This window comes from Lathyrus oleraceus, chromosome 7, assembly GCF_024323335.1.
Source record: "Lathyrus oleraceus cultivar Zhongwan6 chromosome 7, CAAS_Psat_ZW6_1.0, whole genome shotgun sequence".
NCBI lineage: Eukaryota > Viridiplantae > Streptophyta > Magnoliopsida > Fabales > Fabaceae > Lathyrus > Lathyrus oleraceus.
The window spans coordinates 83,789,085-83,804,037 of NC_066585.1; positions in this window are offsets into that span (position 1 = coordinate 83,789,085).

The window sequence follows — 14,953 nt, forward strand, 5'->3', positions numbered from 1 at the left end:
CATACTCTGATACAATGAAAATCTAAATCCCTCTAATCTTTGAAGACGACAATTGGCATGAACCATACCAAAATGACAGTCTAAGAGAATGCTTAGCACTTACGCCCAACCACATGCCATGCCCAAAGAAACCTGACTTGGAATTAAAAGCACTACCAAAGAACCTAAGATACGAATTCCTGGACACTGAACTCAAAAGACCAGTAATAGTCAACGCTGACTTGGGACAGATGGAAGCTGAAAAGTTACTAGATGTCTTAAGAAAATATCCAACTGCGTTAGGATATAACATCGCCGACTTAAAAGGGATAAGCCCTTTATATATGTATGCATCGCATTATGCTGGAGGAAGATTGTAAAACCTCTAGAGAACACCAGAGAAGGATAAACCCAATCTTAAGTACGATAGTCAAGGATGAAGTAAAGAAGTTACTAGATGCTGGAATCATATACCGATCTCCGATATTCAATGGGTTAGCCTCGTTCACGTAGTACCCAAGAAAGGGGGTGTTACAGTCGTTAAGAACGAGAAGGGCGAATCTATAGCACAAAGAGTTGTGACCGGAAGTAGAATGTGCATCGACTATAGAAAACTAAACAAAGCCACTCGGAAAGATCATTTTCCTCTGCCCTTCATTGACCAAATGCTAGAATGATTGGCTAAGCATTCTCACTTCTGCTATCTAGACGGTTATTCAGGATTCTTTCAAATCTCAATCCATCCTGACGACCAAGAAAAGACAACCTTCACATGCCCTTATGGTACATTCGCTTACCGACGAATGCCATTCGGATTATGCAACACTCCCGCAACATTCCAAAGATGCATGATGTCGATCTTCGCTGATTTTATAGACGGCATTATGGAAGTTTTTATGGATGACTTTTCTGTTTGTGGGCAAAGCTTTGAAGGATGTCTATCAAACCTTGAAATGGTACTTGAAAGATGCGTGAAAGTAAATCTCGTTTTGAACTGGGAGAAATGCCATTTCATGGTCCAACAAGGAATCGTGTTAGGTCACGTAGTATCTAATAAAGGAATTGAAGTAGACAAAGCTAAGATCGAAATCATAGAGAACCTTTAACCTCCAAAAATCGTACGAGAAATACGAAGCTTTTTAGGACACGTCGGTTTCTACCAGCGTTTTATTAAAGATTTCTCGAAAATTACCAAGCCACTTACGGGTTTATTAATGATAGACGCTGACTTCATCTTTGATGAAAAATGCTTAACAGCGTTCAACCAACTAAAAACATCTTTAATCACCGCACCCATAATGCAACCACCTGACTGGAGATTACCTTTCGAAATCATGTGTGATGTGAGTGATTACGCAATAGGCGCAGTACTAGGACAAAGAAAGGATAAGAAACTTCATGCTATTTACTATGCAAGTAGAACACTAGATCCAGCCCAAATGAACTACGCCACCACTGAAAAAGAACTTTTAGCCGTCGTGTTCGCTTTGGACAAATTCCGTTCCTACCTAGTAGGGGCGAAAATTATTATCTATATCGACCACGGCACTATTAGATATCTGCCAAGTAAGAAGGATGCCAAACCAAGACTTTTAAGATGGATCCTACTCTTACAAGAATTTGACTTAGAGATAAAAGATAAGAAGGGTACTGAAAATGTAGTAGCAGACCACTTATCACGAATCGAAGGGAATAAACCTGAACAAATTCCAATTAATGATGATTTCCCTTACGAACGACTTATAGCCCAAATGGAAAGCGACATGTCTGAACTAACAATAAACGATACCGAAATAGAAGAATCCGTGGAAGAAATACATGCGAATGCAACTCTACCATGGTATGCTGATTTTGTCAACTACCTAGCTGTCGGAGTACTTCCACCGGACTTATCCTACCAACAACAGAAGAAATTCTTTCATGATCTAAAACAATACTACTGGGATGAACCTCTGCTTTTCAAAAGAGGTACCGACGGTATTTTTCGTCGATGTGTTCCTGAAGATGAAATAGACGACATAATCTCTCATTGCCATTCCGCTCATTATGGAGGGCATGCAAGTACCTCAAAGACCTGTACTAAGATCCTACAATCGGGCCTCTTTTGGTCTACTCTATGGAAAGATGTCCATAATGCGGTTATAAAATGCAACCGGTGCCAACGCACTGGTAACATCTCAAGACGCGATGAAATGCCACAAACAGGAATCTTGGAAGTGGAAGTCTTTGATCTATGGGGAATTGACTTCATGGGACCATTCCCATCTTCTTTTGGTAATAAGTACATACTCGTTGTTGTCGACTATGTTTCAAAATGGATCGAGGTTGTAGCTTCTCCGACAAATGACACACGAGTAGTGATTAAGTTGTTCAAGAACATCATCTTTCCTAGATTCGGTGTGCCAAAACTAGTAGTTAGTGATGGTGGCTCCCACTTCATATCAAACATCTTTCGAAAACTTCTTCTGAAGTATGGAGTCCGACACCGTGTAGCAACACCTTATCACCCACAAACCAGCGGGCAAGTCGAAGTTTCAAATCGAGAGATCAAACAGATTCTAGAAAAAACTGTTGGAATATCCAGAAAAGACTGGTCATCTAAACTAAATGAAGCTCTGTGGGCCTATAGGACAGCTTACAAAACCCCAATAGGGACCACACCCTTTAAACTAGTCTACGGTAAATCATGTCATCTCCCTGTGGAATTAGAACACAAAGCTTATTGGGAAATTAAGACCCTAAATATAAATTATACTTCCGCAGGTGAGAAACGAATTTTGGACATTCACGAATTGGAAGAACTGAGACTGGACTCCTATGAGAATGCCGGGATATATAAAGAGCGAACCAAAAGATGGCACGACAAACGTATATCTAGGAAAGAGTTTAATGTCGGCGACATAGTCCTACTATTCAATTCAAGACTTAAACTTTTTCCAGGAAAACTTAAATCTAGGTGGTCAGGCCCTTTCGAAATCACTAAAGTCCTTAAAAGTGGTGCGATAGAAATCAAAGTTCGGAATAGTGAACCATTTATAGTAAACGGGAAGTGATTAAAACATTATTATAATATTGAAAATAGAGACTATTCAAACAGTCTTAGACTTATAGAGTTGCCCGCTCAACCCCAAAACTAGTACATCGCGACGCTACTGTCGAACTTACGACATTAAACAAAGTGTTTAGTGGGAGACAACCCGCCTTTTCTTTTATTTGTTATCTTTGTTACAAAGTATTTTCCTTCTTTGATTTTCTTCTTTATTTTTGCTCCCCTCTTCTTGATTCTATGCAGTAATACTTGTTGCTTCTAGTTACTAACTTAGAAACATTGGATACTGATTAACAGGCGAATTTATAACTAGTTAGTTACTAACTTTCATCATGCAACCAGTAGATACAGTTTTCAGAGGCAGAGTTCAGAGAAGGAGGTATGATTATCTAGCTCGGAAGGATATGGCATTATCCATTTATTATGATGGATCTACCATGGATAGGTTAGGTATTCGAGATAACATCCTGTTTATGTTTAACCAACTAGGGTGGGAGAATGCTGCTATTAAGAGAAGGTTTGTCACTTACCGTGAACTAACCCTAGAATTCCTTAGCTCCCTAGTTTACAACCCCGAGCATGGTTACGGACTTAACAAAGGGTTGATATCCTTTAGGCTATTTAGCATGGACTTCACCTATAACCGTAAAGACCTTGCTGACCTCCTAGGATTTCCTAGTGGCCCATTCGTTTTTACTAACCTCCAGGAGGAACTAATCGATGACATCGACCTAGATCACTTTTGGGGTAGCTTAACTGGAGACTACAACCCTAACCCAAATGAGATGCACTCCCAAATGATCCACAACCCTGCTATCCGCTACTTCCATAAAATACTAGCCCACACCCTATTTGTTAAGGAAGAGAACAACACCATAGTGTCCCGCGATGAACTTTTCATATTGCTATGTGTCGATCAAGGTCGACATGTCAATTTCGTGACATTTATGATGGAGAGATCCGTTCACCTTGCTAAGAACAATCGTACTCCAATAATAATAGGTGGCCTAGTAACCATGATAGCAGATGCCATCGGACTTAGACGCCCACTTTACGAGCATGTACCATTTGGAAACATCCGACCCATGGATATCGAATTTTGCCTTAACCGTAGAATCATTGGCAACCTTGGGCCGGATACTTTTGATTACCTAATCAATAACGAAGTGGTCTGACTATTTACCTTGCCTAACTGATAACATGAAATTATATAACATTTTAGGACTCAATTTAATTAAATTATATTATTATTTACTGCAATTTATTTCAGTTTATTAGATATTACGCGGTATTTTCTTTCTATTTGCCTCAGGTGGTTTATTTGAAGCACAAGTCAAAAAGGGAAGAAAAGGAGGTGCAAAAAGGAATGAAAAGAATCAAATACCAAAGACCAAAGCCCAGCCCAAAAAGCACAAGCGCTGTGCCTGTGACGAGCGTCACACATGGTGTGACGGACGTCACACCATTCTCCTATATTTTTGGCTTCAGAGACGTTGAGTCCTATTTGCACGCCGGATCATTTGCCACGACCTCTGACCATTTGACGCGGAACACTCTTGGAAACGGTTACAACATGACCAATATAAATAGAAGCTTACGGAAAACCTAAGGGGGTTCCAGATTTTTTCCACGCTTTTTTTCAGCTTTCGCTTTTTCACATTTTTTCTTTTCCAGTAGCTTAGGCATATTTTTACAGCAATACTTGTACGAGTTTTGTATTGTTTTTCCTTGAAATTTCTATTTTCCTTTTTAGCATTTAGTTAATTCTTTTTCGCACAATAGTTTCTACACCGGAAACTATTGTGTACCTTTTACCGGATCTAACCTTACGTTAGAATCTAGTTTTTTTATTCCTTCGCTTTTATTTTCCTGCCTGATTGAAGAATTCAAGAACAGATCCAACCGACTTGTGATTGAGTGTTCAAGACTGCTATTTAATTTCTCAGGTTCTTTAATTATTGTTTGAATTTATATATGCCCTGCTTTACTGTTTATTTATATTATTTGCTTGAGATGAATCTGTTTATGCATGATATTTATTTAAGTCTGTTTAGCATGTCTGGCTAATTTATTTAGGTATCGGTATGTAAAGTAAGCGGAATGAAGGAATCAAAACTAAGTTGGTTTAATTAAGTTTAAAATTAAAATCACTCTTTTTACGGTTTCAATTTACAGGTTTAATAACAAAGTTTTTGTACGAAAGTAAAAGACATAAAGAAGTTAAAATCAATAGAGCGAGAGTTTGAGGTTTTGACTGGACAGTGTAAATTGGACATTAATTCTAGATCAGGGCGAGAGCAATTTTTAGAGTTAATTAAATTCTAATCTTTTTCAAAAAGTATTTTTAAAGGTTGAATGTGAGGACGAGAGTTAAGCATTTGAATTTAATTATATAACCTAAGTCAACAGAGCGAGAGTTTGAGATAAGGGTGTTTAAACGATTAGTGTTTTCTTAAAAAGAGTTTCTACGGATTCTATTGTTTTCAAAAAGTGGTTTTTGACTTAACTATAAGTGACAGCTACGTTAATATAAAATCATAGTTTATTCAAAAGAGCGAGAGTTTGAGATAAAACTTTTAATCAATAGCGTCAACTGAAAAGATTCATTTTAAAACCAAGAAACCAATAAAGAATTGATTCCCTAATTACGACGAACTACATACCGATATCCGCTTATTAGATATTAATTTTAGATCTTATTTTAGTTTTAGCTTTTTCCCCCAAACAATCAAAGTATTACCTGCCTTAGCTTTACGAAGTAACCTTAGATAACGGTATATCGATTCATAAGTCCCTGTGGGATCGATATCTTTTAAAACTACGCGATAGAACTGTGCACTTGCAGTTTGTACCCCAAATTCGACTCATAAAGTCGCGATCACTAACCATGAGAGAACGAGTGTTCACAACCGCAATAACTGGCTTTATGACTTAGATGAACACCCAACTGATCCACCTTCACCTCCCGAGACACCACCTACATATGAGTATTTCAATGACCCTGTCCATGTTGAGGAATCTGACCCTGAAACACCTCCCAACTACTATAACATTGATGAACCAGAACCTCCATCATATGCTGATAATCTTGCCATGCTTCTTACCCGTCTGAATGATTTCCATGCTGACATCACAACTGTGAAAGAAGAGATAAAGATCATGCGCTTTGATATCTTAGGCCTGATGGATATAGCCGTCGAGCAGTTTCATCACCTGAACCAGGCTGTAGCTGCATTGGGACAGAATCGTGGCTAATATCACTGACCACTGATCTCTCCTACTCACACCAAGCAATGAGGACACTGCTATGTTTTGTGTGGGGAGGGAGCACATTTATTTAATTACTTTTGTTTATTGCTCTTTTATCCTTATTATTAATTCTTTCTTATATTACATTTAATTTTAATCTATTAATTCAATAACATTGCTATTCATTTATTTATGCTTCTATATTTATTTATCTATTTATGCTTCTACATTTATTTATTTATGCTTTTAAATTCAATTGCTCAGTTATCATATTATACTGTATTAAACTGCTGCAACATTTAATGAAAAAATGAAAAAAAAATTGCAAACAAGCGTGTGACGACCGTCACATATAATGTGACGCCCATCTCACAGACGTGACGACCGTCACGGATCCCCACGATCATCACACGGCATGCAAATGACCGTTACGAACATCTGACCGTTGCAGACGACCGTTACACACCCGTTGCGCGTGACGACCGTCACACCCCTGTGACGATCGTCATGAAACCAGAGGAAGCGCCTATAAATACATGCGCACTTCCTCTCTTCTTCTTCATCAATCATCCTACTCACACCACTCTTCTCTGCATTATTCAATTCTTTACATCCTTTTAAGCGAGAAGCGTGTAACTCACCATATCCATCTCACCCACCAACACCAAAAGTTCCATAAATCACACCAATGGCCCGTCAAGAAAGAACTACTCCCGACCTCTCAACCGTCGTATTCAGAAATGGAGAAGGCGGCGAGCGCCAAAGAGACAACTACCTCAAGTTCTACCAACGCTCAGTCCAAGCTACGAGGTATGTTGATAATGAATGCCTGACGGAGCTGGGGCTTTTGGATGGCGTGGGGTGGATGCTGAACAACTCTAACTTGACGCAACTGTGTACCACACCGCAACCAACCTACGAAGCGCTAACCCTGGAATTCCTGAGTTCCTTCTCCTATATTACACCCCCTGGCGCAACTTAGTTTCTCACCGGAGTCGCCACATTTTAGAATGTTCGGCACCGAGTATTCCCTAAACCAAACTCAGATAGCGCGAATGCTTGGCTTCCAACATGGAGAAGGAGTTCATTGTTGTATTCCTGACGGATGGTCAGAGGTAGAATTTCAAGTTTGGCATAGCCTCACCAACATGAACGCCACGAGCTGGGATACGCTTAACGTAACATACATTCACAACCCAACCATTAGATATTTCCACCGAATCCTGGGGCATACAGTTTTTGGAAGAGTCAGCAATCATAAGGTAAACTCCAAGGAACTTTTACTTCTTCACTGTGTGTTTACCCCAATTGCGTTCAATGCTACTCCTTTCCTATTAGCCAACATCCAGGCTGTGTGCATGAGAGGCAGCCAGGCGTTTTGTTTTGGGGGAATCATCACCTTCATAGCACTAGGCTTGAATCTGGGAGATAGGCTAGCCAACTTACCAGCCTTGCCTGCCGAGTTCCTCGACATCGACTACTGCCGTGCTTCACACCTGATCAAAGCCAGAGACGACGGGAAGTATCATCCTGTTGTCAGAAACAAGATAGTTCGAAGCATCATCATGCCCAACAGGAACCGAACAGATCCACAAAATATGGCGAATTGGATTTTTGATCTGGATGCCCCTGAGGCAAATGAAGGAGATCCTGATAATGGAGGAGATGAAGTCGAGGAGGAGCTTAACCGAGGCATGCCACAGCCACCTCAGGAGTACGCTGCAGAGACATCTTGCTGAGGGCAGCGAAGAAGCGAGCGAAGACCCGCCACCATGGAAAACATCTACGCCGAGATGCTGCGACACAACCAAAGGATGGAAGAACGCCAGACGGAAATGATGCAAGCAATCCAGCAAATACAGCGGGATCAACACGACTATGCAAACCAAGGGATGGCAGAGCTTTAAGACCAGATGAGTGCCCTGACATATCGCGTAGATTCCATCCAGGAGTACACTTAGCATGTATGGTTGGATCCTACCCAGCGAGGAAGAGGTGAGCGCGCACGAGCAAGAGCCAGAGCACGCAGAAGCCAACAGCATAACGACAAGTAGTGACCTTCATGTTTCTTTCTTTTCATTCTATATATTGTCGCATTGAGGACAATGCATTGATTAAATGTGGGAGGAAATCCTTATCACTCCTCTACTTGTTTCTATTGTTAGTATTTTCAGCCAATACAAATTTTTTTGTTTGTCCTTATCAATCATTTATACGTAATTTGGCATAACAAAAAAAATTCCTTAAGATTAAATGCATATCCTACGAGTATATAGGTTGTCTTACAAAGGTTTTGCTAGGAAAACTGAGAAAGATTTAACAAGATTGATACCGTCCCGACACCTTAGATCCCTCACTTCTACGAGATCAGTTTGAATAACCATTATATCGATACCTTAAGTCTACCGTCCTAGATTAACCCCTAGTAGTTTATACTAGCAGTCAGCATTGTCTCAAGCGCAAACCATGTGAAGAGTCGATGAATATAAGTGTTTGATGCCTACAAATTAAGAAATTCCTTCATACTTTTGCTATCAAGAAATTGATAAACGAACCATACAAAAGGTTGCAAAGATATACAAAAAGAAGGAACAGAAATCCCAGCTGGTTGGTTCAGAGGTACCTGGTACTGGACTCGGTAGGGCGAACTACGGTTCGATCCCCCACAACCTTCAAAAAGGGATATATAAAGGGGTACTGCACTAGTGTATCAGACCCCGTGCTAAGAAAAGGATCAAAGTCACTAACCGGCTACTTCACTAAGTGCGTGCGGAGGCAAAGGGCTTAATGTGATTGCGCTAGAATGAAATCGGGTGAAATAGGAACGAGAGACACTAGGTTTAGCTATAATAGCATGATTCGAACTGGCTTGTGCAAAGGAGAGATCTACGCTAATGCTTAATGCTTGTGTCGTCACTGTATCTTTAGTGTTTTACTTGAATATCGGTCATCTTAACAATCCACCTGACAACCACGTACGAATGGGTATGTATCCGCGTTTAACTTTGTTTTCAAATTTCATTTGCTCGAGGACAAGCAAAGATTCAAGTTTAAAGGAGTTTGATAACGCGAAAATGCATCAGATATTTGCCTTGATTTACACTCAAAGATCATACCACTTTAGTTAATATTCCGATTATTCCGCAAGTATTCGAGTTATTTTTACAGGTATTTAAATCTCCAAGCATTAATGAGCAAAATGTAGAAAAGGAAGAAAAAGAAGAAGAAACAGATGAGAAAGCACAGAAAAAGCAGAAAAACCAGAAGACAGAATTTGCTGATGTGACGACCGTCACAAGGTGCATGAGGACCGGCACGGCCCAGCCTGTAACGACCGTCACAGGCCCATGACGAGCGTCACACAGCCAGATTTTACGTTTTGAAGCAGTCATCAGAGGCAACCAAACGTGCCTAAATTCTCTCCAACAGAATGACTTCCTCGTGGATTCCTCACTCAACCAGTCTTCCTTAATTTTCTCAATTGCCAAGACCTACCAAAGCAATATATATAGGACAGAAGTTGGAAAAAAAGGGACGTCTACACTTCCGCTCTGCAATTGATTTTCTACAGCATTCTAGCTTTTTAGTTATTTTCTTTCAGCAACTTTGTTTCCATTGCCGTAATTCATTTACCATTCCTTTTAGAATTCCCGTTTTCTCTTTTCCTTCCCGTTTTCCAGTTAGCCATAGTAGTAGTTTCCTACACTGGGGAACTACTACACTTTATTTAATTTAGTAAGCAATTGTATTGAAGATGCAGAATCCTACCGACCTGTGGAGGACTGCTCAAGTACTCCAAGATTCGCCGTACTCTGTTAATCCAATTGCCAGGTTTTTATTCAATTATTATTATCATTGTTTTGTTATTGTCATAATTATGTTTGCTGCACTGTTAATCTGTTTATGCTCTGTGTTTGCGCTATTTAACATGTCAGGCTAAACTACCGGTATTGGTATGTAACAATTTAATTGGATGGGATTTAATAATAATCGGTGAAAACTCTTTTTCTCAAACAATCTTTTAGGCTGAGGTTTTTAATTTAAATTTAATTAACTTTGTCACAAAAGTGAGAAGCTATTTAATACGATTTTGCCACGAGAGTGGGAAATTAACTAAGGTGAGAACCAACAATCGCGAGAGCGTGAGGCTCGAGCTGGATAGTAAAAACTAGGCATTGATTTTAAAAACAGCGAGAGCACTTTAAAAGCAATTAGAACTTATTTATTTTCAAAAAGTATTTTTAACTTCAAATGGGACAGCGAGAGCGTACATTCTGACTATAAGCTATGGGCCGAATCAACAATCACGAGAGTGTGAGATAAAACCTTTTAAATAAATATTTTCTACTGAAAGATATTTGGTATTTAAACTATTCACCGGTGACTTATCGAATCCCTGACGATTAATGCGTTGCATACTGATTCCTTCCATCAATTCTTTCTTAAAACTAAATTTCTCTTAGATTTAATATTCTGCACCAAACTTCTATAAATCATTCCCTTAGCTAAACATAGTGACGTTAGTTGTTAGAAAATTCGGTAAAATTAAATGGATCCAGGACTGAATCGTGATTGAGAATCACTTTCCTTAAAAGTATTTCAAGCACTCTTTTATTATGTCTTAGAGTTGGAAAATGCAAGAACACTCAGGATAATGTCAGCCTTATTTCGAGTCTGCACAAGACAAGTGAAGAACCCGAAATGCAAGGAAGGTTTTCTGGAATTTGGAAGAGAAATTCGTTTTTAGTTCTTGTGTTATTTTTCTGAATAAAATCATATATTTATAGGAGATATGGATGTTGTTTCAAAAGTTTGCAACCTTTGATGAAACAACACCATTTCACCATAAAACACAATGTTTCATATATGACACTATTTCATGAAAAGATATGAAAATTGAATTCAAAATTCAAACAAAACAATAACTAAAAAAATTGAATTCAAATCATTAAATGCTATTTAACTCTTTTGTCATTTTGGAACTAATATTGCAAAACAATTTCCAACAATCCCCCACTAGTTCTAATAATGACAAAAATCATTCCAGATAGTGAAATATAAAAAGGTGTTAATACAGTTAGGTATCTTTCGATTTTAAACTTAACCTTAGTGAGGATAACGCAAAGTTTAATCGGAATGTTTGGTAGCAAAGCTTTTAAACCATTAATCCATGGGATCAGACCGGCGTTACCTTACACACACTCTTTAAAGGTTCTTCCTTTACATATCTCGCTTAGCACTTATTTATGGCCATATGCTATCCTTTTCATGAATTTTTCATGAGAGAAACTCCAACTCTCACTTTGAGACGGCACCATCTCAAAATTCACATAGGTGAGGTTCATATAGCATCCTTTCCAATAGATACTCTTCTTCGTTAATGAACTTCATTAAGAGGTTTTGGAAACCTCAACCCTCAATTCAACACAGTCAACCTTATTTCCCAAATTCTTGACTTACATCCAATTCAACGACTTGTTGTTACCCATTGAATCTTGAAGTTAATGTTTTGTTAACATAAGATTGGGTTGCTGCCGCTGTCGGAACCTTTATTTAAGGAGTTTCAACCCCATTCCTCTCGAGGTTGTTCGTACTAAGTCTCTGGCCAGTGGCTTAGTAAACGGATCTGCTAAGTTATAGCATGTTCGTATGTAGGTGAGTGAAATGATTCCATCCTTAATCAATTTTCTTACGAACGAATGTCTAAGTCCTATATGTCTAGACTTTCCATTATACACTTCGCTGAATGCTCTTGCTAATGTGGCTTGGCTATCGCAATGTATCATCACTTTTGAGACATTGTCTTTAGCCAATGGAACTTCCAACAGAAGATCCCTCAACCATTCCGCTTCTTGACCGGCGGAAGCGAGAGCCACAAACTCTGATTCCATGGTCGAAAGTGTAATGCATGTTTGTTTCTTGCTCTTCCAAGAAATTGCTCCACCAGCAAGTGTAAATATCCATCCAGTTGTAGATTTATGGTCTCCAATATTAGATATCCAACTCGCATCAGTGTATCCTTCTAATATGGCAGGGAACCTTCCATAGTGAAGACCAAGGTCCTTGGTTTTCAGTAGATAGCCAAAAATCCTTGTAATTGCCTTCCAATGTTCATTACTTGGATTACTAGTAAATCGACTCATTTTACTGACTGCAAATGATATGTCGGGTCTGGTACATTGCATTAGGTACATTAGACACCCTATTGCACTTGCATATTCCAATTGAGCCACTGATCTTCCATTATTCTTTTGAAGTTTGTTGGCATGATCAAATGGAATGGTTACTTCCTTAAAGTTTAGATGTTTAAACTTATCAAGCATTTTCTCAATATAGTGGGTTTGACTAAGTTCATAACCCCCACTATTTCGCTTAACCTTAATCCCTAAAATTGTGTCAACAAGTCCAAGATCTTTCATCTTGAAAGTGGATGTTAGAAACTTCTTTGTTTCTAAGATTCCTTTTAAATCATTACTGATGATCAACATATCGTCGACATAGAGACAAAGGAATATTACAGTGGTTTTGCACGTCTTTGTGTATAAACACTTGTCACAAGAATTAGGAATAAATCCATTTGAGAGTATTACAGAGTCAAATTTTTGATGCCACTGTTTTGGTGCTTGTTTTAGTCCGTATAAGGATTTGACAAGTTTACACACCTTTTGTTCATTTCCAGGAAGCAGGTAGCCTTCCGGTTGTTCCATGTAGATTTCCTCATCGAGATCTCCATTTAGGAACGCTGTTTTAACATCCATCTGATGGATTATAAGATCATTCAAAGATGCTAAGGCAAACAACAATCTAATAGTAGTTGTTCTTGCTACTGGTGCGTATGTGTCGAAGTAATCTATGCCTTCTTTCTGTCTAAATCCTTTTGCCACTAATCTGGCTTTATAAGTGTTTAGAGTACCATCGCTATGGTATTTCTTCTTAAACACCCACTTGCATCCAATGGGCCTTGATCCCTTAGGTAAGTCAACAAGTTCCCAAGTGTGGTTTGATACAATTGAATCCATTTCATCTTGGATAGCATCTTTCCAAAAAGTGGAGTCCCTTGAAGTTATTGCTTCCTTATAAGTTTTTGGATCATCTTCCACTTGAAGAATAATCGGAATGCGTTGAACAAAGTTCTTACAATTTCCCTCAACAAGATAAAAGGAAATAGATTGAGAATCAATCTCATCTGGTCCTAGATTCTTTGTTTTCCGAATTCTCTTGCTTATCCTAGGCTCGGGTTGTGGTTCAATGATTATAGGAGTGCCTTCAGTTTGTATTTCTACAGTCCGAGAAGAGTTATCTTCATGAGATTCTTTATTAGTGGCCGACTCCGATCCTTTATCCTTTGTGATAAGGTTTTCAAAGAATTCTACATCCCGGGATTCAACAATTACATTAGATTCTAGATTTAAGAGTCTATATGCTTTACTGTGTTGTGCATATCCTACAAAAGCACATCTTATTCCTCGAGGACCCAACTTGTTTCTTTTAGGGTCCATGTTTTTGTAGTATGCCACACACCCCCACACTTTAAAGTAACCGATATTTGGCGCTCTGCCTTTCCATGACTCATATGGAGATATACCAGTTTTCTTTAACGGAATTCTATTGATTATATGACAGGCGGACAATAATGCCTCACCCCACAAGTTAAGGGGTAATTTAGAATGCATCAACATGGCATTCATCATCTCTTGATATGTTCGATTCTTTCTTTCTGCCATGCCATTTTGTTGCGGTGTTCGTGGTGCCGAACATTCATGTATTATACCGTGCTCTTCACAGAATGCATCAAATTCAATTGAAAAGTATTCGCCGCCCCTATCACTTCTAAGGACCTTTATACTTTTATTTAATTGATTTTCGACTTCTGCTTTATAAGTCTTAAAGGCATTAAATGCATCATCTTTATGCTTTAAGAGATATACATGAGTGTATCTAGAGGAATCGTCTATGAATGTAATAAAGTATCTATTCCCTCCACGTGTCAACATGCCATTAAATTCGCACAAATCTGAGTGCACAAGATCAAGTAATTTCGTTTTCCTTTCAACACTTTTGAAAGGCTTCTTAATCATTTTTGATTCAACACATAATTCACATTTTTTGAAATCCTTTATATTACATGAAATTAGTCCAGATTTAATTAGTCTCTTCATAGAACTAATACCACAATGTGCTAATCTATTATGCCATAAAGAAACGGAATCAAGCATGTAAACGGAATTAGAAATTTCATTAATAATATTATCATTAGTACATAGTTTGATCATTCCCTCTGCGGAATATCCTTTTCCAATGAATACACCATTACGGGTCAAAATAAGTTTGCCCGATTCATATACAGATTTAATACCCGGTTTTCCCAATAAATCCCCACTAACAAGATTCCTATTCATGTCTGGAACATGAAGCACATTTACAAGTGTAACTTTCTTTCCAGAAGTGAAGTTAAGTTCGACCGAACCGGTTCCAACAACTTTAGAGCGGACTTCATTTCCCATTTGTACCTCTTGTCCATCAATTGCTTCAGAATAGGTTTTGAATGCAGCCTTGTCATAAGTAACATGCACTGTAGCACAAGTGTCATACCACCAACCTTGAACTTTTCCTTTGATTGCCATAATTTCGCTCACTGTAGCAATTATGTCATCATCTGATCGAATTGCATTGATC